The sequence below is a fragment of the Saimiri boliviensis genome, chromosome 8, assembly GCF_048565385.1.
Source record: "Saimiri boliviensis isolate mSaiBol1 chromosome 8, mSaiBol1.pri, whole genome shotgun sequence".
Taxonomy (NCBI): Eukaryota; Metazoa; Chordata; class Mammalia; order Primates; family Cebidae; genus Saimiri; species Saimiri boliviensis.
The window spans coordinates 129,084,919-129,106,001 of NC_133456.1; the positions used below are offsets into that span (position 1 = coordinate 129,084,919).

At 46.0% G+C, this 21,083-nt stretch overlaps 1 non-coding gene and 1 pseudogene across 1 annotated transcript; both read left to right on the forward strand.

Moving 5' to 3' along the window:
- Nucleotides 1–21,083, forward strand: part of LOC141585497 (phospholipid phosphatase 2-like) — a 133,020-nt pseudogene that overhangs the window by 75,050 nt on the left and 36,887 nt on the right.
- LOC141585499 (U4 spliceosomal RNA) lies at nt 13,809–13,949 on the forward strand. The gene has a single exon (XR_012519052.1). It is a non-coding gene; the product is annotated as a U4 spliceosomal RNA (small nuclear RNA).

Below are 21,083 nucleotides of genomic sequence, written 5' to 3' on the forward strand. Positions count from 1 at the left end.
CAGAGCGGCTGGCATTACAGGCATGAGCACTGGATAAATTTTGTATTTTTAGTAGAGATTGGGTTTCACCATGTTGGCCAGGTTGGTCGCGACCTTTTGACCTCAGGTAGTCTGCCTATATCAGTCTCCTAAAGTGCTGGGATTACAGGCATGAGCTACTCTACCTGTTCTATTTATTTTTATTTTTATTTTTGGAGGTGGAGTCTGGCTCTGTTGCCCAGGCTGCAGTGCAGTGATTCCATCTTGGCTCACTACCTGCAACCTCTGCCTCCCGGGTTCAAGCGATTCTCTTACCTCAGCCTACCGGGTAGCTGGGACTACAGGCACCCTACCACACCCAGCTAATTTTTGTATTTTTTGTAGAGATGGGGTTTCACCGTGTTGGTCATGCTGGTCTTGAACTCCTGACCTCATCGTGATCCAGCCACCTCAGCCTCCCAAAGTGCTGGGATTACAGGCATAAGCCAAAATTTTTAATTTTTTAAGAGATGAGGTCCTGCTCTGTTACCCAGGTTGGAGTGCAGTGGCATAACTATAGCTCACTGCAGCCTCAATCTCCTGGGCTTCACTATGTTCCCAGGCTTGTCTCAAACTCCTGGGTTCCAGCAATCCTCCCACCTTAGGCTTCTGAAGTACTGGGATTAAGGGTATGAGCCACTGTGCCTGGCCCTCATGCAATTTATTGAATACTATACTAACCGTGAAAAACGGACAGATTGTATCGGTACTGGAAGCACAGTTTCTACTGAATGTGTTCATTTTTGTGCCATTGTAAAGTCAAAAAATTGTGTGACCATCTGCATTTAGAACTACTGGTAGGCTTAGACACTTGGATTTTAGATCCAGAAACATCTAAACACCTCCTGCTGGGTGGGAGAAGGCTGTAGGGGTCAGAGCTCTTAGCTGCTAGCGAGAGAAGCCCACTCAGGCTGAGTTTAAAAACTGAGGCTGGGCACTGTGGCTTATGCCTGTAATCCCAGCACTTTGGGAGGTCGAGGTGGGTGGATCACCTGAGGTCAGGAGTTTGAGACCAGCCTGACCAACATGATGAAACCCTATCTTACTAAAAATACAAAACTTAGTTCGACATGGTGGCATGTGTCTGTAGTCCCAGCTACTTGGGAGGCTGAGGCAGGAAAATTGCTCGAACATGGGAGGCAGAGGTTGCAATGAGCCGAGATCATGCCATTGCACTTCAGCCTGGGTGACAGAGCAAAACTCCATCTCAAGAAAAAAACAAAAGAAAGAAAAGAAAATGAAATTATGGGCAGTTGTGAAAAATCAAGGAGACACAGAGAATAAAGATGACAGGCAGCCAGGTGGACAGCCACAGCCTCATCAAGCCCAAACATGCAGAGGCTGGCCTGGGGGGGGGGTGACACAGAAATGGCCAGGCATGGTGGCTCATGCCTGTAATTCCAGCGTTTTAGGAGGCTAGGAGAGCAGATCACTTGAGACCAGGAGTTCAAGACCAGCCTGACGAATATGGTGAAACCGTTTCCACTAAAAATACAAAATTAGCCAGGCATGGTTGCAGGTGCCTGTAACTCCAGCTACTTGGGAGACTGAGGCAGGAGAACTGCTTGAGCCTGGGAGGTGGAGGTTGTGGTGAGCTGAGATTGTGTCATTGCAGTCCAGCCTGGGCAACAAGAGTGAAACTCCATCTCAAAGAAAAAAAAAAATTAGCCAGGCCTGGTGGTGTGCACCTGCAGTCCCAGCTACTGGGGAGGCTGAGGGGGGAGCATCACTTGAACTCAGGAATTAGAGGTTTCAGTGAGCCAAGATTGTGCCTACCCCAGGCTGGGTGACTGAGTGAGACCCTGTCTCAAAAAAAAGGAAAGGAAAGGAAACAAAGAACCCTTGTACCCATTAGCTGTCACTCCTCCTCCAGCCCCTGGCAACTGCCACTATCCTATTTTCTGTCTGTAGATTTGCCTGTTCTCAATGTTTCATATAAACAGAATCATGCACTATGTGGTCTTTGGTGTCTGCCTTCTTTTTCTTTTTCTAATTTATGTATTTATTTTTGAGATGGAGTTTTGCTCTTGTTGCCCAGACTGGAGTGCAATGGTGTGATCTTGGCTTACCGCAACCTCTGCCTCCTGAGTTCAAGCGATTCCCCTGCCTCTGCCTCCTGAGTAGCTGGGACTACAGGTGCCCACCAACGTGCCTGGCTGATTTTGTATTTTTTACTAAAGAGGGGGTTTCTCCATGTTGGCCAGGCTGGTCTCAAACTACTAACCTCAGGTGATCTGCCCACCTTGGCCTCCCAAAGTGCTGGGATTACAGGCGTGAGCCACTGTGCCTGGATTCTTTTTCTAATTAAAAAAATTTGGGGGTGGGGGGTGTGCTGTGCAATATGGTTCACACCTGTAATCCTAGCACTTTGGGAGGCTGAGGTGGGCAGATCACCTGAGGTCAGGAGTTGGAGACCAGCCCAGCCAACATGGTGAAAACCCATCTCTACTTAAAATACAAAAATTAGCTAGGTGTAGTGGTGCATGCCTCTAATCCCAGATGCTCAGAAGGCTGAGGCAGAGAATCAGTTGAACCTGGGAGGCAGAGACTACAGTGAGCCGAGATGGTGCCATTCCACTCCAGTCTGAGTGAGAAAGTGAGACTCTGACTTAAAAAAAAAAAATTGGCCAGACGTGATGGTTCACACTTGTAATCCCAGCACTTTGGGAGGCCGAGGTGGGAAGATCACTTGAGGCCAGGAGTTGGAGACCAACCTGATCAACATAGAGAAATCTCATCTTTACTAAAAATACAAAAATTGTTTTTGTTTTGCTCAAAACTATAGGAAAAAAAATAAAAGAAAAAAAGAAAAAAGAGGATAAGTGAAAAGAATAAAAACAAAATTGTTTTTGTATGTTTTTACTGATTGAACACAGTTAGTGCATTCTTGTGTTTTGGAAGTTCATGTTGTAACGTTCTGTCCATTTTTGCTTTTTGTATTTTGGAGTTTTGTGGTTTACTACATTTACCTTTATAATTGCTATATCTTTTTGATAGATTGACCCTTTAATCATCATAGAATGATACAAATGAGTTTTGTCTCAACAATTTTTGTCTTGATGTCCATTTTGTCTGATATTAATATAGCTATTCTGGCTCTCTTTTCGTTACTGTTTGCATGGAATTTTTTTTTCCAATCTTGTACTTTCAACCTGTTTACGTCTCTGGCTGTAAAGTAAGTCTCTTATACCTCACATAAAATTGGGCCGTGTTTTTTATGTATCATCCAGTCTCTGATTTTTTCGAGACAGAGGCTCACTTTGTCACCCAGGCTGAAGGACGGTGATCTCAGCTCCCTGCAGCCTTGGACTCCCAGCCAAGCCATCTTCCCACCTCAGCCTCCTGAGTGGCTAGGACTGGTGTTTATTTATGTTTTTTTTTTTTTTTTTTTTTTTTTTTTTTTTTTGTAGAAACAGGGTTTTGCCATGTTGCCCAGGCTGGTCTTGAACTCCTTAGCTCAAGTGATCCACCCTCTGTGGCCTCCCAAACTGCTGGGATTATAGGTGTATGCCACCATGCCCTGCCAGATCTCTGACTTTTTATTTTTTGTGTTTTTTTTTCCAGCATATGTTAATCTTTTTATTGAATTAAGGCATTTAACGAATCTCTGACTTTCAGCTGGAGTGTTTAATCTATTTATAGTCAGTGTAATTACTGATAAGGAAGGCCCTCTGTCATTTTGTTTAGGGTTGCCTAGGTTATGTCTTCCTTTTTCAGGTCCTTGTCACAGTCTTCTTTTTTTTTTTTTGAGATGGAGTTTCACTCTTGTTACCCAGGCTGGAGTGCAATGGTGCAATCTTGGCTCACCACAACCTCCGTCTCCTGGGTTCAAGTAATTCTCCTGCCTCAGCCTCCCGAGTAGCTGGGACTACAGGCGTGCGCCACCATGCCCAGCTAATTTTTGTATTTTTAGTAGAGACGGGGTTTCACCATGTTGTCCAGGATGGTCTCGATCTCTTGACCTCGTGATCCACCTGTCTCAGCCTCCCAAAATGCTCTGATTACAGGCGTGAGCCACCGCGCCTGGCTGTCACTGTCTTTTTTTTTTTTTTTGCCTTTAATTTTTTTTTTTCTTTTAGTGATGAGGGTCTTGCTATCTTGCCCAGGACTTGAACTCCGGGGCTCCAATCATCTCTGCCTTCCAAGTAGCTGGGACTACAGGCATACATTACCACATCTGGCTTGTTTTTACATTTTTTTTTTTTTTTTTTTTTTTAGAAATAGGGTTTCACCATGTTGCCTAGGCTGGTCTAGAATGCCTGGGCTCAAGCAATCCTTCCGCCTTGGCCTCCCAAAGTGCTGGGATTACAGGCGTGAGTCCCCGAGCCCATTCATGCTAAATCATCTTTTTCTCTCTTTTTTTTTTTTTTTTTGAGACAGAGTCTGGCTCTGTTGCCCAGGCTGGAGTGCAGTGGTTCGATCTCAGCTCACTGCAACCTCCACTTCCTGAGTTAAAGCAATTCTCCTGTCTGAGCCTCCCCAGTAGCTGGAATTGCAGGTGTGTACCACAACACTTGGCTAATTTTTGTATTTTCATTTTTATTATTTTTATTTATTTTATTTTTTGAGTCAGAATCTCACTGTGTCACTCAGGCTGGATTGTAGTGTACAGTGGCATGATCTTGGCTCAGTGCAACCACTGTCTCCTGGGTTCAAGTGATTCTCCTTACTCAGCCTCCCAAGTAGCTGGAATTACAGGTGCGCCACCACACCCAACTAATTTTTTGTATTTTTAGTGCAGATGGGGTTTCATCATGTTGGCCAGGCTGGTCTTGAACTCCTGATCTCAGATGACCCACCCACCTTAGCCTCCCAAAGTGCTGGGATTATAGATCTAAGCCACTGTGCCTGGTCCGGCTGAATAATTTTGACTGACCTATTTTCTTTTTCTTTTTTTTTTTTTGAGATGGAGTCTCACTCTGTCACCCAGGCTGGAGTGCTGTGGTGCAATCTTTGTTCACTGCGACCTCCGCCTTCTGGGTTTAAACATTTCTCCTTCTTTAGCCTTCTAAGTGCTGGGATCACAAGCATGCGCCACCACACCTGGACAAGTTTTGTACTTTTAGTAGAGACAGGGTGTGCTATAGCTGGCCTAGAGTTAGAACCTGAGCAATGCTATCTTATACAAGAAAAGGCTGTTTTCCAAAATTAAGTTGTAATGGCTGCCCCATTCTCCCACAATGACTACTGGCCTTGGCTTCTGTAAATAAGAATAGTTAGCTTGCTCTGAAAAATGACCACTGTGTAAAGCTGCTTACCTTTTGCTTATCAGTGACTGCTTTCTGTGACCCTAATGTGACAGGCAAGCAGTCGTAACCCATGCCATCTTGGCTTCTGCCACTTGTAATAAGTAACTAAGGTCTGTAATTCACAATGTATAAACTAACACTTATCTTGACTTCTGTAAACCACTTAAGTAACAATCGGAGTGACAGAAGTCCCCTGGCCCTTGGAATGTCCAGAGCCCCCCACCCTCATCTCCGTACAGGAGGTGATTTACAGAATCCACTAGCCCTCGGAATGTCTGAAGCCCTTCATCCCCATCCCCGCTCCTCACCCCCACTCCCAAGATGGTTTTATGGGTATAAAAATGTCTTGACATCCTCATTTCGAAGCCACGGGTTGGAGAGACGTGAGTCCTCCTTGGCCACCAGCAATAAAGATCCTACAATTTGGCATACTTTTGTCTTAGTGTTATTTTAATCTCGAACTGAAATACTTCAACGGTTTCGCCATGTTGGCCAGGCTGGTCTCGAACTCCTGACCTCAGGTGAGCTGCCTGCCTCAGCCTCCCAAAGGGCTGAGATCACAGGCGTGAGCCACCACGCCCTACCTGTTTTATTTTGTTTTAAACTGTGTGTTTAGAATATTATAATGTGGCCACTCTGGAAATAGGAGTCTCCCTCCTCCCCGGGGTGTGTTCTTGCTGTTTGTTGCAGTGGTTATTTATTTAATGACTTTTCTGACTGTGATGAGTGGCCATCTCCTCCTGTTCTTTTAGCCTGGTGGTCAGCTAGTGATAGGACATGAATGTCTTGAAACATCTGGAACCAAAACAACAACAACAACAAAAGCCCACAACACCCTCCCAAGTTTGTAGAAGGGGTCTGAGTGCCTGTGGGGTCAGCCCTTCCATTGTGAAACAGGTTTTCTCTGCCTTCACTTTCATGTCCTGCTTGTGCAGAGCTGGAAGGCCAGCCCAAAGTGAGTGCAGGGCCCTCGCCGGCCTCTTCCAAGCTCCTGCACCACTCTGGTCTTGTAGGTTCCAAGCCTTCATTTCCCAGAGCGTTTTATTCCCCGGCCTTTCCTCCTATGATGTTTGGCTCCTCTATTTTTTGCCTCATCTGCTCTCGTGGCCCCAGGCAGCAGAGACTAACAAATTTGTTGTAAATAGTTTCCTACAAATGTCCTCCAGGTAGTACCTCGGCACTGGGAGAATGTCCAGTCAGGTGAGAGCCATACCCCTGTCCGCAGTTGCAAATAAGGCCCCTTCTTGGAATCTGTGCTGGGTGTGTGGTCTGTTACCCTCAGGCCACCACAGTCTAGGCAGTGGGAGAGGGACCAGGATGAGTTAAAATGCCACAAAGCTGTTTGTTCTGAGATCCAACTGGATTATCTTTTTTTTTTTTTTTTTTTTTTTTGATGGAGTCTTGCTGTGTTGCCCAGGCAGTGGCGTGATCTTGGCTCACCCCAACCTCCACCTCCCAGGTTTTCAAGTGATTCTCCTGCCTCAGCCTCCTGAGTAGCTGGGATTATAGGTATGTGGCACCACGCCTGGCTAATTTTTGTATTTTTAGTAGAGACGGGGTTTCACCGTGTTGGTCAGGCTGGTCTCAATCTCCTCACCTTGTGATCTGCCTGCCTCGGCCCCCCAAAGTGTGGGGATTCCAGACATGAGCCACCGTGCCCAGCCTCAACTGGATTATATTAATCAAGTGTTCCTCTGTTCCCTGCAAGCTTTTGATTAGGTCCAAAAAAGTTAATTGTAGCCAGGTGTGGTGGCTCACACCTGTAATCCCAGCACTTTGGGAGGCCCAGATGGGCGGAGCACCTGAGGTCAGGAGTTCAAGACCAGCCTGACCAATGTGGAGAAACTCCCCCCCAAAAAAACATACCAAATTAGCTGGGCGTGGTGGTACATTTCTGTGATCCCAGCTACTTGGGAGGCTGAGGCAGGAGAATCACTTGAACCTGAGAGGCAGAGGTTGCAGTAAGCCGAGGTCACACCATTGTACTCCCGCCTAGGTGACAGGAGAGAAACTACATCTCCAAAAAAAAAAGATGACTTATCTGTAATTCTGAGGCCCTCTGCCCTCACCTGGAATCAGGACAGGAAGGATGACAGGTGTGGATGGGAGGGCATCGCTGCAGGTGCTCACCTGTCTGGCTGGAAACCCCATGTGGACAGGCAATGCAGCTACAGCAGCTGGTGTGCTTCCCTCCTTCAGGGGTTTCCTGAGTCTGGGGCCACACCATAGGCCGCACCTCAGGGAATCCAAAATGCAACACGAGGAACGTGTCATCACAACTGAGCAATATGTACAGCAGTGGACGTATCTAACAGGAAAGGCAGTTCTATGCTTTTGGAGGGGTTTGGGTGTTTTTCTTTTTTGAGACAGGGTCTCACTCCACTGCCCAGGATGGAGTGCGGTGGTGCAATCACTGCTTACTGCAGCCTCGACCTCCCAGGCTCAAGCAATCCTCCCGCCCCAAGCTATCGAGTAGCTGGAAGTACAGATGTGTGCCACCACACCCGGCTCATTTTCTTTCTTTTTTTTTTTTTTGTAGAGACGGGTTCTGCCATGTTGCCCAGGCTGGTCTTGAATTCCCGGTCTCAAGCAGTCCTCCTGCTAGCCTCCCAGAGTGCTGGAATTACAAGCCTGAGCCCCTGCACCTGGCCAGTAGAATGGGTAGTCTTTTTTTTTTGTTTTTTGTTTTTTTGTTTTTTTTGAGACAGCATCTTGCTCTGTCACCCAGGCTGGAGTGCAGTGGCACAATCTTGGCTCACTGCAACCTCTGCCTCATGGGTTCAAGCAATTCTCCTGCCTCAACCTCCTTAGTGGCTGGGATTACAGGCATCCACCACCACGTCCAGCTAATTTTTGTATTTGTAGTAGAGACAGGGTTTCGCCATGTTGGTTGGGCTGGTCTCGAATTCCTGACTTCGTGATTCACCTTCCTCGACCTCTGAAAGTGCTGGGATTACAGTCGTCAGCCACCGTGCCTGGCTAGTATGGTTTTTCGAAAGACAAAATGGTTTTCAAATCATCAATCAAAAGAACAGTAGCTAAATAAAATTAAAGTCCATGTTAGTAAGGAAATGTCACATGCCAATGCTTCCTGTGAGGCAGATGGCACAACTGATCTTCAAAGGCTCATGTGGAATTGATATTACCTTGCTAAGTTCTCCAGCCCTATTTCAGATTCAAAGATTTACATTTTTGGAATCTACCAATTAATTGATAAAACATCCTAGTCCACATCCTGATCTATTATAAATATTTGAAAGCACCTTCATCTAGACATTGGACAATTAGTTGAAAATCCTAGACAGTTAAGCAGATGATGTATAATATTTGTGGACATTGAGATGCAGGGAAGGGCCAGGTATGGTGGCTCAAGCCTGTAGTCCCAGCACCTTGGGAGGCTGATGCAGGTGGTTTACCTGAGGTCAGGAGTTTGAGACTAGCCCGGCCAACATGGTGAAACCCTGTCTCTACTAAAAATACAAAAATTAGCCAGGAATAGTGGCACACATAGTCCCAGCTACTCAGGAGGCTGAGGCAGGAGAATTGCTTGAACACAGGAGGTAGAGGTTGCAGCATTGAGCTGAGATCATGCCACTGCACTCCAGCCTGGGTGACATAGCAAGACTCTATCTTAAAAAAAGAAAAGAAAAGAAAAGAAAAAAAGGTCTGACATTGGCTCATACCTGTAATCCCAGCACTTTGGGAGGCTGAGGTGGGTGGGTCACGAGGTCAGGAGTTCAAGACCAGCCTGGACAACATGGTGAAAGCCCATCTCTACTAAAAATACAAAAGTTAGCTGGTGTGGTGGTATGTCGCTGTAGTCCCAGCTATTCAGGGGGTTGAGGCAGGAGAATCATTTGAACCCAGGTGGTGGAGGTTGCAGTGAGCTGAGATTGCACCACTGCACTTCGGCCTGGGCAACAGCAAGACTCCATCTCAAAAGAAAAAAGAAATATCCAGGGAGGGTGTGACTTTCAGAGCTTAGAGCAGGCACACGTTCAGTATTAACGTCACCCAAAAATCCAGTGGCTCCCTGTCACCTCCTGCTATGCAGCAAATTCTGGACCCCATGGAGATGGAGACACAAACTGCCACCTTCAGAAACTTTAGTTCCCCCAAAGTTCTGGCACTTCAGAATGTCACATCCTGCCATGTGTTTTCTTCTCCTTCGAGACTTGCTTCTGGTGGTATTGTTAGCCCAGCTGCCTCTCAAGTGGGAGTGAAGCTGGGAGAGATGCATGCTCACGTCACGCAACATGAATTCAAACAATAAAACAGCCACACTACCTGTGGAGGTTTGGTTTGCAGACCCTGACTTAGGCACAGATGAATGAATGCACTCACAACCAGTACAGTGATTTCGAATGGGGTGGGGATGTTTGTTCACTTTCTTTAGAGGGAGGTTTTAGCAAACCCGGCTGTGACTCTCTGTACCTTCTTACGTTTATTTGGTATAGACTGAATAACAGAAGTTTTAAGTTAACACACTTGGTAGATAATTAACATGGTTGAAAGAGTGGTTTTGAATGATAAAAGCTTTTGGTTTTGGGCCCAGAGAAAACACCCTTCACGTGTAATTTCCCTTTGACCTCCTGCTGAGAGGGCTGTTCAGCATAGGGTTTACATGAGTGAACAGTTAGAATAGAGACAAAGGGATGTGGGTAAACAGGCCACTGGGGAAGCTTGATTGTCCCTATCTTTCAACCTATGACTTTTACAAATTTTACGCTAAAATTTTAGCGTAAAGAACTGGTTGCCTTTAGCCGATTCCATTAAAACCTTTTGGCCTGCCAAAAGGTTTGAGACTATAAATTTCTAACTTTTCCTAATATTTTCCTTCTATTTTGCCAGCCACCCCGAGTAAATCCCAACGCATGGTGAAAACCACATTTGGAATATTTTAGCTGCTGGCTGTGTGGAAAATCACTTGCATCCCCAGTGTTCAATTATAAAAGGGCAAGTATTTATACTGAAGAGCACAGAATTTTGTGACTATAATAAAAGATAATATGAGAGACTCCTGGCAAGATTTGATGCATGAAAATGCTCATACATAGATTGCAGACAAACATCTGTACCTGTTAATGGAAGTGCCAGTCACACTTTGGATCTTTAATCAGGAGGCCGTCATAGCACCCTGTGAACATGAGAACCTAGTTCCAATTCAGCTCCTGCTGACAAAGCTTGGGTCATGTGCTTGGTCACAGTCTTCGCTAGCCTCATAACCTTTGTCTTTTATTTTTATTTTTGAGATGGAATCTCACTCTGTTGTCCAGGCTGGAGTGCCGTGGAGCGATCTCGGCTCACTGAAACTTCTGCTTCCCGGGTGTTGAAAATTCTCGCTTTGTGCTGGGCGCGGTGGCTCACGCCTGTAATCCCAGCACTTTGGGAGGCCGAGGCAGGTGGATCACGAGGTCAAGAGATCGAGACCATCCTGGTCAACATGGTGAAACCTCATCTCTACTAAAAGTACAAAAAATTAGCTGGGCATGGTGGCACGTGCCTGTAATCCCAGATACTCAGGAGGCTGAGGCAGGAGAATTGCCTGAACCCAGGAGGCAGAGTTTGCGGTGAGCCGAGATCGCGCCATTGCACTCTAGCCTGGGTAACAAGAGTGAAACTCCGCCTTAAAAAAAAAAAAAAGAAAATTCCCACTTCGAATGAAGAGACTCCCCAGACAGGCTTTGTGTGGGCAATGTAGCTGTTTATTCACCTGGGTGCAGGTCGGCTATGGCTGAAAAGAGCGTTAGCAAAGGACAGTGGGATGGGAGTTGGTTTTACAGGTTTGGGGTGGGCAGTGGAAAGTCACAGTAAGATCAGTTACAGCGGTGGGGTAGGGGCAAGGAGTGTACATGACCACAAGTTCAGTTACAGTGGCGGCTGGGTGTGAGGCAGAAGAGCAGTTAAGATGACAGGATGGGTGAGAGGCATTCACATTATCGTAAGAACAGTTGAGATGGCAGGGTTGGGTGAGGTGCTTGTCTGGGGAAGCTCCGCTGGGCACTGAGAGACAATGACAAATGCAGGTGGGGGGTGGGAGACGATCAGCCCAGGCCGGCAGGACTTCAGGCTTGCACATGGAGACCTGACATACCTGTCTTTTTATATATAGAGAGAAAGAATTAGAGAAGAGGGGGTGAGCAGACGTGCCTGACAGGGGACTGTGGGGGCACATAAAATATTTTTTTTTTGAGCGGGGGAGACAGGCTGGAAATGGGAACAGGACAGGTGTGCAAATAAGGAAGGTCTGGACAATACGTTCTGCCTTACGAATGCTTAAGCTGCTGGGGGACTTAGAGGCACTGCCCGGTTCTGTGGGTCGTCCAGAGCAGCATCTGCCGACTTGTGATCGCCTGGATGCGGTTTTGTATGAATTGGGAGACTAAACAGAAGATATAGGGTCTGAACAGGAGAAGAAGAAAGATGGGTTTAAAGGAGTAAGGATTGGGAGGAGCCGTGACTCCAGTTAGGCAGTGTCCAGCCCATCCAGCCAGATCCAGAATAACCATTTGCCTGATTCGTGCGCTTTTGGGTTCTGTCTCTTCATTTATTGATGGCATTAAATACAAGGCCAGGCTGCTTTACATAAAGACAACATTTTTTCTGGAGCTTTGAACCCGAAAGCCAAGGGAACCAGCAAGGGCTGCTGCTGTTACAGGGCTCGGTGGGGTAACTGTGGAGGGAGAGCTTTTGTTTTCATGGTGTGTGAGGAAGCGTGAGGTATCTATAAGCAATTGCTCACTTTCATTAACAAGATTGTGTTTGAGAAGAGAACGGGAGCCAGATGAAGAGTGAAATGTCAGCTGTAATTGCCTGGAGGAAACGTGTAAACCGGCAACTTAAAGAAAAGCAGGGCATGTAAAGGTAAATGAGTGCCGTGAATTTGGGCTCCGTTAGGAATAACAGAAACAGACTTTTTGAGGTGTGGTTTAAGCAGTAGGGGTGACTGCTTAAAGCTAGAGAAGGCGAGGGGCTGAAGGTAAGTGTGTGAGGTGTAAAGACAAAACTTTGGAGGGGGTGACAGCTAGAGGGTAAGTGGGGCGGAGCCTGTGATTTTGAGGGATTCTAAGAGTATCAGGGCAGCAGCTGCTGCTGAGCTGTCATGAGGGCCTGCCCAGGACTGTGAAGTTAAGTTGTTTGGATAAAAAGGCTGCAGGCCATGGGCCTGGCTCCTACGTGAGAATCCTGACCACACAACCCTGGACTTTAGCAGTATAGAATGAAAAAGTGTTGAGACAGGTTGGGGAGAGCTAGGGAGGGAGCTGCTTTGAGAGCTGTTTTTTAAGGAGCAAAAGGAGGAGTGAGGAAAGGATTTAGGATTAATAGGGTTGGATAAGTTTTCTTTAGTGAGTTTATACAATAGCTTAGTTAGAATAACAAAACCTGGTATCCTGAGGTGAAGTAGCAACCACACCCAGGCAGGAGGCTCACAGCGCTGGCCGAGGCCGCGCGCCCTCTGGTGGCCGTCCCGCTGCACCACTTGAAGTCGGAGAGCAGAGTGTTCAGCGCCCTCCTTCTGGAAATGCAAACTGACATGGAGCCCACTAGCCTGTGTGTTTCCAAAAAGGAAGAAGGGACAATTAACTGGAAACCATAGGAATGAGATAAACATGGATGCACGTTTTACAACTGATGGAAAAATTCACTCAACATAGTCTTTGCACTTAAAATGCAAAACCGTCAGAGGCATCTTAACCACAGTGACTTTATTTTAAATAAAAGCTTTAGAAAAAGCTAAATCTGGGCAGGGTGCAGGGCTCACGAGTGTCATCCCAGCACTCTGGAAGGCCAAGGTGAGAGGATCACTTGAGATCAGGAGTTCAAGACCAGTCTGGGAAAATAGCGAGATCCGATCCCCATGTCTGCAAAAAATATAAAAATTAGCTGGCGTGGTGGCTCGTGCCTGTGGTCCCAGCTACCCAGGAGGCTGAGGTGGGAGGATCGCTTGAGCCCAGGAGTTTGAGGCCGCAGTGAGCCAGCCATGATCACACCACTGCACTCAAGCCTGGGAGACAGAGTGAGACTCACTCTCTCTCTCTCTCTCTCTCTCACACACACACACACACACACACACACGTTAAATTTGTTGGATTATATATTTAGGGATTGAGCACCTTTGGTTATAAAATATTTATGGTTGCAGGAACAAGTTAATAACTAAATAAAAACCCAAAACTTATAAATATATACCAATACTTTAAGCAAAAAGCATTCTTAATTTAAAAATAAGTTTTACTTTAAAGATAATAGTACACTCACAAATTATTGTTAAAATCAATAGTGACAGAGAAAACTAACAATACTAATAGCCTGACACAAACTGATCACAATCCTTTATAAGAGACAACACTGTTCTTAATAACCCATATAAACAAACATTAAGTAATCCTATTTGTACGTTAATGTGCTGGCATCACAGGTGTGATTACTTAATCCCAGCACTCTGGGAGGACAAGGAGGGCAGATCACTTGAGGCCAGGAGTTGGACAGCAGCATGGCCAACATGGTGAAACCCAGTCTCTACTAAAAATACAAAAATATAGCTTTGCACAGTGGCAGTATCGTAGCCAATGAGGTTTATCCAAGGAGCGATTATTGCTAATTGAAAACTTTTCCCAATACCCCGCCATGATGACTGGAAATGTAGTCAGCATTGGCAATTTTTGGCAGTCTCTATGGGGATGGAATAAAATAAATTAAATAACAAAAATAAATTAAAATGGAATAGAAATACAAAAAAATTAGCCGGGTGTGGTGGTGCACACCTGTAATCCCAGCTACTTGGGAGGTTGAGGCAGAAGAGTTCTTAAACCCAAGAAGCAGAGGTTGTAGGGAGCTGAGATCGTGTCATTGTGACTAGAATAAAACTCCATCTCAAAAAAAAATTTCTTTTCTTTGAAACAGGTGCGTTCCTCCTCTTGCTTTCTGATAACTCCCTGCTCTGTCACTTAGTAGTGGCTAATAAACTTTCTTAATGTCACTAGACTCTGCAGGTCACCATAAATTCCATTTCGTGTGAGATTCAAAATCCTGTTGTTGGGGTCTGGGACAAGACCCCTTTGCTGGTGACAAAACTATACTAATTCTTTTGTTTTCTTTCTTTCTTTTCTTTTCTTTTTTTTTTTTTTTTTTTTGAGACAGAGTCTTGCTCTGTTGCCTAGGCTGGAGGGAAATGGTGTGATCTCAAATCACTGCCTCCTGTGACTCCCAGGTTCAAGTGATTCTCCTGCCTCAGCCTCCCGAGTAGCTGGGATCACAAGCACCTGCCACCACGCCTGGCTGATTTTTGAATTTCTAGTAGAGACAGTGTTTTCCAGTGTTGGCCAGAGCAGTCTCGAACTCTTGACGTCAGGTGATCCACATGCCTCAGCTGCCTAAAGTACTGGGCTTACAGGTGTGAGCTACCTTGCTTGGCCGGCTTGTATCCTTGGTGATCGCTTGGATATGGAGGGTGGAGGAGGAGGGGTGTCGCTTGGATATGGAGGGTGGAGGAGGAGGGGTGTCGCTTGGATATGGAGGGTGGAGGAGGAGGGGTGTCACTTGGATACGGATGGTGGAGGAGGAGGGGTGTCGCTTGGATATGGAGGGTGGAGGAGGAGGGGTGTCACACAGATATCGCTCTTGGATTACCACCTGGGATATTAGGCTCAATGCTCTATTATTGGTTCGAACCCTGAGAGCGCCAGCAAACAGCTTGAAGTGGTGTGGAGCAACATGCTGTTTTCATGAGCGCCTGGCTGCAGATGGGCTGAGGCCTAAAACAGTGTCAGCCCCCAAGTGAGGGTGAGGCTGGGGTTTTCTAGTCTCCTGTAAATGGGACGTGTTCCAGTCTGATGTAACTGCTTCGTGGTACCTAGACGGCCTCTATCCTGATCTTCAGGGGCTCCTTGTCTTCCGGCCTGCCCTTTTCTGGCTTCTAATCACTTGCTGACCCATGCTGCTGGTGCATGTGGTCTTGTACCTTGGGACCAAGCCTGAGGAGGGAGGCGTTACCCCCAAGTTTTTGGGCCCCGGGGAGAATCTTTCATTAGGGAGAGTAGGCTGGCTGATTCTTCTTTGTTAGGCACAACTTGGTTTTGTAGGTGCAGTGGGGTGCCTCAAGCTGAAAGCCTGACTCCTTGTATGGGCCAGACCCCACGTGGGCGTTCCTGTGACTGCCAGGCCACTTTGAGGCTGAGAGACAGTTTTATCTGGCCTCTGTCCTGCACATGTCTATGGATGCCTTCTCTGTGTTGGCAGATCTGGAGGTCCCCCAGATAGGATCCCGTGAAGAGATCTCAAAGATCATTAGTCCATTGTGTTTATCACATCACTTCCACAATCAAAGATGAATAAAATATAGAGGAGTATTTAGTGATAAGGCTGATGGTGCACCTGTGCTAGGCAGTGTTTTAGTTCCTTGAGACACCAAGGAGTTGAGACAATCCTTTGCCTTATAGTTTTGCATCTGTAAGTCCTGCTATCGACAGCTGTGTGTGTTAAAATGTCTGATTTATCAGGCAGGATCTGGGTTGTCTGTAAGCTTAGGTGAGGGGAGGCTGGTGTCCAGCAAGTATCCAGTACCCCTCAACATCCCAGTTCTTCTCCACCAATCTTCCAATTCTAGGACTGATGCGGAGGCCCTCAGAGCGACTTAAGAGGGGAAGTAGTCAGTGTGCTCTGTGGCTAGCTTGTTTGGGAGCATACATTGTAAATCCTCTGCCGACAAAACGTTGGAAACAAGTAGTGTTTCAGCTCGAGTTTCTCATAAATGGCTTGCAGTCGTACAAACCAGAGCATGCATACCACAGGGCAACATGAGGGTCCCTCTACCAGCCTTTCTCCCAGTGGCCTAAGTGGGCATCTACACAGAATAATGTGTGCAGCCTCACTGTGTGAAAGTCCAGTGCTTTGTGCTTGGAGTGTCATCAGGGAAGGCCACTTACTTGGAAGGTTGCCGAGCTGTCGCGGAGGGAAGGAGGGGGTGTGCCGTGCTGCTGGGTCTGCGTCTCGCTCTGTGACAGGAGGTGTGGTGGCCTAGAATTAGAGCCTAAACAACACCATTGTATAAAAGATAAAGCTGATTTTCAAAAATAAGTTGTAAAGGCTGCCCCATTCTCCTCACAGTGACTGTGGGCCTTGGCCTCTGTAAATACAGCTGCTAGTTTACTTTGCAAAATGCAAACGGTAAAGCTGCTTATCAGTAACTGCCAGAGTTGCTAGTCTTTGCTTACCGGTAATAACCAGAATAAGCATCCCCATCTAATTCCATCCTGACTCCTGAGGCTTGTAATAAGTGAGTAAGATCTGTTATTTCTACCTTAACTCAGACAATGTGCAAACTAATGCTTATCTTGACTTCTGTAAGCCACTTAGGTAACAATCAAAGTGACAACAAGTCCTCTGGCCCTCAGAATGTCTGAATCCCTTCACCTCCACCCCTGCCCCACACTCTCACCCCCAAAGGTGGGCATAGAAAGGTCTTGTCACCCTCCTTTCATTGCCACAGGTTAGAGAGACGTGAGTCCTCCGTGGTCGCTGGCATAATAAACCATGTAATTTGGCATAGTTTTGTCTTGGTGTTGACTTTCTGTGCTCAGTCCAGTATAACAGAGGTATGAGAGAGCCTTGGTCTTATGAAGACTTTGGGTATCCCAGCTCACCTCATCCATGATCAGCGTGATGCAGGCACTGGGCCCTGGTTCTGGAGGTGGGAATACACCCTGGGCTTCCACTGCATGGCTGGCACAGTGGACTTTCAGGTGCCTCTTTGGGGACTGCTACAGAGTCCTGTGCCAGATGCAGTGGTGCACAGCTGGGAGCCAAGGGTCCCTGCTTCTTCTGGAGAATCTGGGCAGATGTAAAGGGTTAAGGTTAGTGGTAGGGTTAGGGGTTAAGTTTAGGGTCAGTGTTGGGGTTTTGGGGTTGGGATCAAGGGTCAAGGGTCAGGGTTAAAGAGTAGGATGAGAGATTGGGGTAGGGTTAGTGTTTAGGGTTAGAGGTTAAGGGGGTGAGGGTGAGGATAATAAGCAGATTACTAACAGCAATTCTGCTTCACTTCAATAACAACCTTCTCCAACTTATTTTGTCTCGACAAACTTATTTTTCCAAGAATTCCAGGCTTCTTAAAGCACCCAGGGACTTTTCACACCTTAAATCTGTGAAATTCTGTCTTCTTCTGCCGTATGCATAGTTCAAACATACAAGGAGAGGCAAAGCCAGATGCCTTCCTGAAGGGACCCAAGAAATTCTTCTCTTTCTCTCTCTGGAATGAAATGAACTCTCTGGACCATCAGTGCTAACCTTCAAAAGCCAAACCCAGGCTGGGCGCGGTGGCTCAATCCTGTAATCCCAGCACTTTGGGAGGCCAAGGCGGGTGGATCACGAGGTCAAGAGATCAAGACCATCCTGGTCAACATGGTGAAACCCCATCTCTACTAAAAATAAAAAAAATTAGCTGGGCATGGTGGCGTACACCTGTAGTCCCAGCTACTAGGGAGGCAGAGGCAGAATTGTTTGAATCCAGGAGGCGGAGGTTGCAGTGAGTCGAGATCGTGCCATTGCACTCCAGCCTGGGTAACAAGAGTGAAACTCCGTCTCAAAAAAAAAAAAAAAGTCAAACCCATTTGTGAGATCTTTAAAACTACTGTAGACCCAAGTGTTTATATTTATATGACATCAATTTAGTATTTATATTAATATAAGGGAGAACACTTAAATCTGTCTACGCCACATGTGCCTCTGGCTCATTGCCCAGTTAATTGTCGCTTCAGGCTAAACTTTGGTTTCTGTCTCTAATTTTTGTCGGAAAGAATATAACTGATCTCAAAACATCTGCTATTATTTTAGGGACTCGTGCTGCCATCTCCATTCCTCCCTCTTTTCTTGCAGTCTGTGCGGAAGTTCTTTAACGTGAACATTTTGACCACCTTCACGCTCCCATGTCCACTGTGAGCACATTCAGACTTACCCAGCCAAGGCTGTCATCTTAGGCCAGGGATTTTTTAGGGATCTTTATTTTGCTGTGATACGGTTGGCACTCCTTTGACTCACTGTATCAGCCTAAAGGTCTTTTCATTTTAGGAGCCCAAGAGGGCAGAAAAAGAAGCAGGTGAGGAATTAAACCTTCTGAGTCGCGAGAGAGTCCCGTTGTGTTAAGCAATATTGCAGAACATCGTATGTAGCAATCTAGCAGATGAGCCACGTGGCTGCTGAGCACACATGCCCGCTTGCTGCTGTGAGCTCAGACTCCCTCATCATTAGTCTTTTCTATTTCTGGAGGGAATTATAAGGGCCACTTGTTAACCTGTAAGTCAGAGAGAGTTAAAGGTGTTTCCCCAAAACACTGAGGACAGAATGAAAGGTGAGGAGTGTTAGCCACAGCTCAGAAGTGCAGGAAAGTCTCTCAGTGTGGGTTGTTGGAGAAATGCAGGTCTTTTTCCTTTTGGAAGTCTCCCTAGAATGGGGTCAAGGACTCTGCCCATTCTAGGATGAATAATTGGTATATTAGACACCCTCGGATGTTTATCCCAAGCCTTCATTTAGGGATCTTAATGAGTTTGTTCAGCCATCACAGTCTCAAATGCTAAGGAGGACATTGGAATCTCTCCACAGTCCAAACTGGCACTGTCTTTTAACGTTGAGTCTCTCATTATTCTCACCTGACATACCTTATGTATCCCACACTCATGCTAATAACACATCGTGCTCACTGTTACCTTTGCAACAAGACTTGAACTTTACTTAGCCTGGAGGAGTGCACTTCACATGTCCAGACCCAGTTCTGACTCATTCTTCAGCCCTGCATCAGTCAGTGGGGGCTGGTTAAACCACGGTGACAAACAACCTCCTAGTTTCAGTGGCTCAAAAATCTTCTTCCTCATTTATTTGCATCTCATCATGGGTCAGGTGAGTGGTCGCTCTGTGCTGTGTCGTCCTAACACAGGAATCGAGGCTGAAGGAGGTACCATCAGTAAGATCCCCATTGCTCTAGAAAAGACAAAAAGCATGCTGGATAGTGTTTCTTGGAGATTTCTCCTGAAGAAGTCACATATTATGTCTTCTAACCTCCAATGGCAAAAAAAAAAAAAAAAAAAAGTCACGTGGCCATGCAAACATTTAAGTAGGTGGGATGGAACAGTCAGAATGCGTTGATAAAAAATGAACTGAAAATATGTGGAGAATAGCGCCAATGACTATTGTGAATGCCAGCATGCATTCCTGACAACCCAGTGCTGCTACCCTTCACACTTCTTCTGTCTTGCAAAGTGTTAGAACTTCTTATCTGAAGCCATACCACTCAGAGGGACTGCAGAATACATAATGACATCTCCTTTAGGATGGCCTTAGAGAATTCAAGGAAAAGAAGTTAAATAATCAAAAGGTGCTTTTGGATACAGCTGTTTGGCACTAGAGGGTAAGATTAGAGACAGATTGTAGTGATAATAGGGTTAGAATTGGGGTCTGGGTCAGGGTCAGGGCTGGAAGTATGGTTAGAGGTGGGGTCACGGTCAGGGTCAAGATAAAAGTCAGGGTCAAAGTTAGGGTCAGAATTATAGACCAGGGTATGGATCAGGGTTTAGGGTCAGGGTCAAAGTCTAGGGATGAGGTTAGGATTAGAAGCAGAGCTTTGTTCTCCTCAGGACCCACCTGAGGAGAGGCCATGGCTTTGGAGCACCTGGTAGCATGTCCACAGTGAAGACCAAAGTTTTGTTCTCCTCAAGTCTGACCTGGGGAGATGTGGCTGCAGGCCACGTGAGGAAGGTGAGGCAAAAGCTTCCTGTCTGCTCCCCGTGTGCAGAGGAAGGAACTCTGACACTGGCTTTACTTCCACACATTATATTCTACAAGTCTTGTTTTCAGAAACATCTCTTGCCTGAGGCTTTGGCTGCTCATCATCGTAGTGTGCCCTAACGTATTGTGAGATTTGGGTTTGTTTTTGGGGTGAGGTCTTCATATAGAGAAAGGAGAAATGCTTAGAGCCACCATCAGGACAGCTGGAATGAAAGCTGGGGATGGGCAGGTGCCTTTCAAGTCACCCCAATCCTGAGGCCGGAGGAAACATGTCCACCCCCTGTAAACACTTTTATTGATGTTTTAATTACTCATTTTTCTTACAGCATTAAAGTTGTCAAAACAGGCATATTAAATAATAAAATGTAGGCATATGAAAACTTGCAACATGATTTAAGTTTAAATATATTATTTGTACCTCAACATTTTTATTTTGTTGAGAAAGTCTAAGGTTAATTGGCAGTATAGTTTTAATAGTAGATAGAATAATGTGTGTTTTACAAACATTAACAACCTACATTACATGTATGAACCCCAAAAATCTGAGACAGGTCTTAGATTTCTTAGGGAGTTAATTTTGCCAAGTTTGAGGATCCCCGCCCCTGTGATGTATCCTCATGAGGTCCTGACAACATGTGCCCCAGGTAGTAGGAGCACAGCTTGGTTTTATACATTTCAGAGAGACATGAGACTTCAATCATTATGTGTAAGATGTACATTGGTTCAGTCCAGAAAGGTGAGACAACTCAGAGAAGGCCAGACAGGGGGCTTCCAGATCATAGGTAGATAACAATGAATGGTTTCATTCTTTTGAGTTGCTGATTACCCTTTCCAAATGAGGCAATCGATATGCATTTATGTTGGTGAGAGGATGGGTGACTTTGGATAGAATGGGAGGCAGGTTTGCCCTAAGCAGTCCCCAGCTTGACTTTTCCCTTTAGTGTAGTGATTTTGGTTCCCCAAGATTGATTTTCTTTTTACAAGGTCAAACGTGTTTTCCTATGAGCATTAATTATTCATTGTGTATTTTATTACACAAATAAG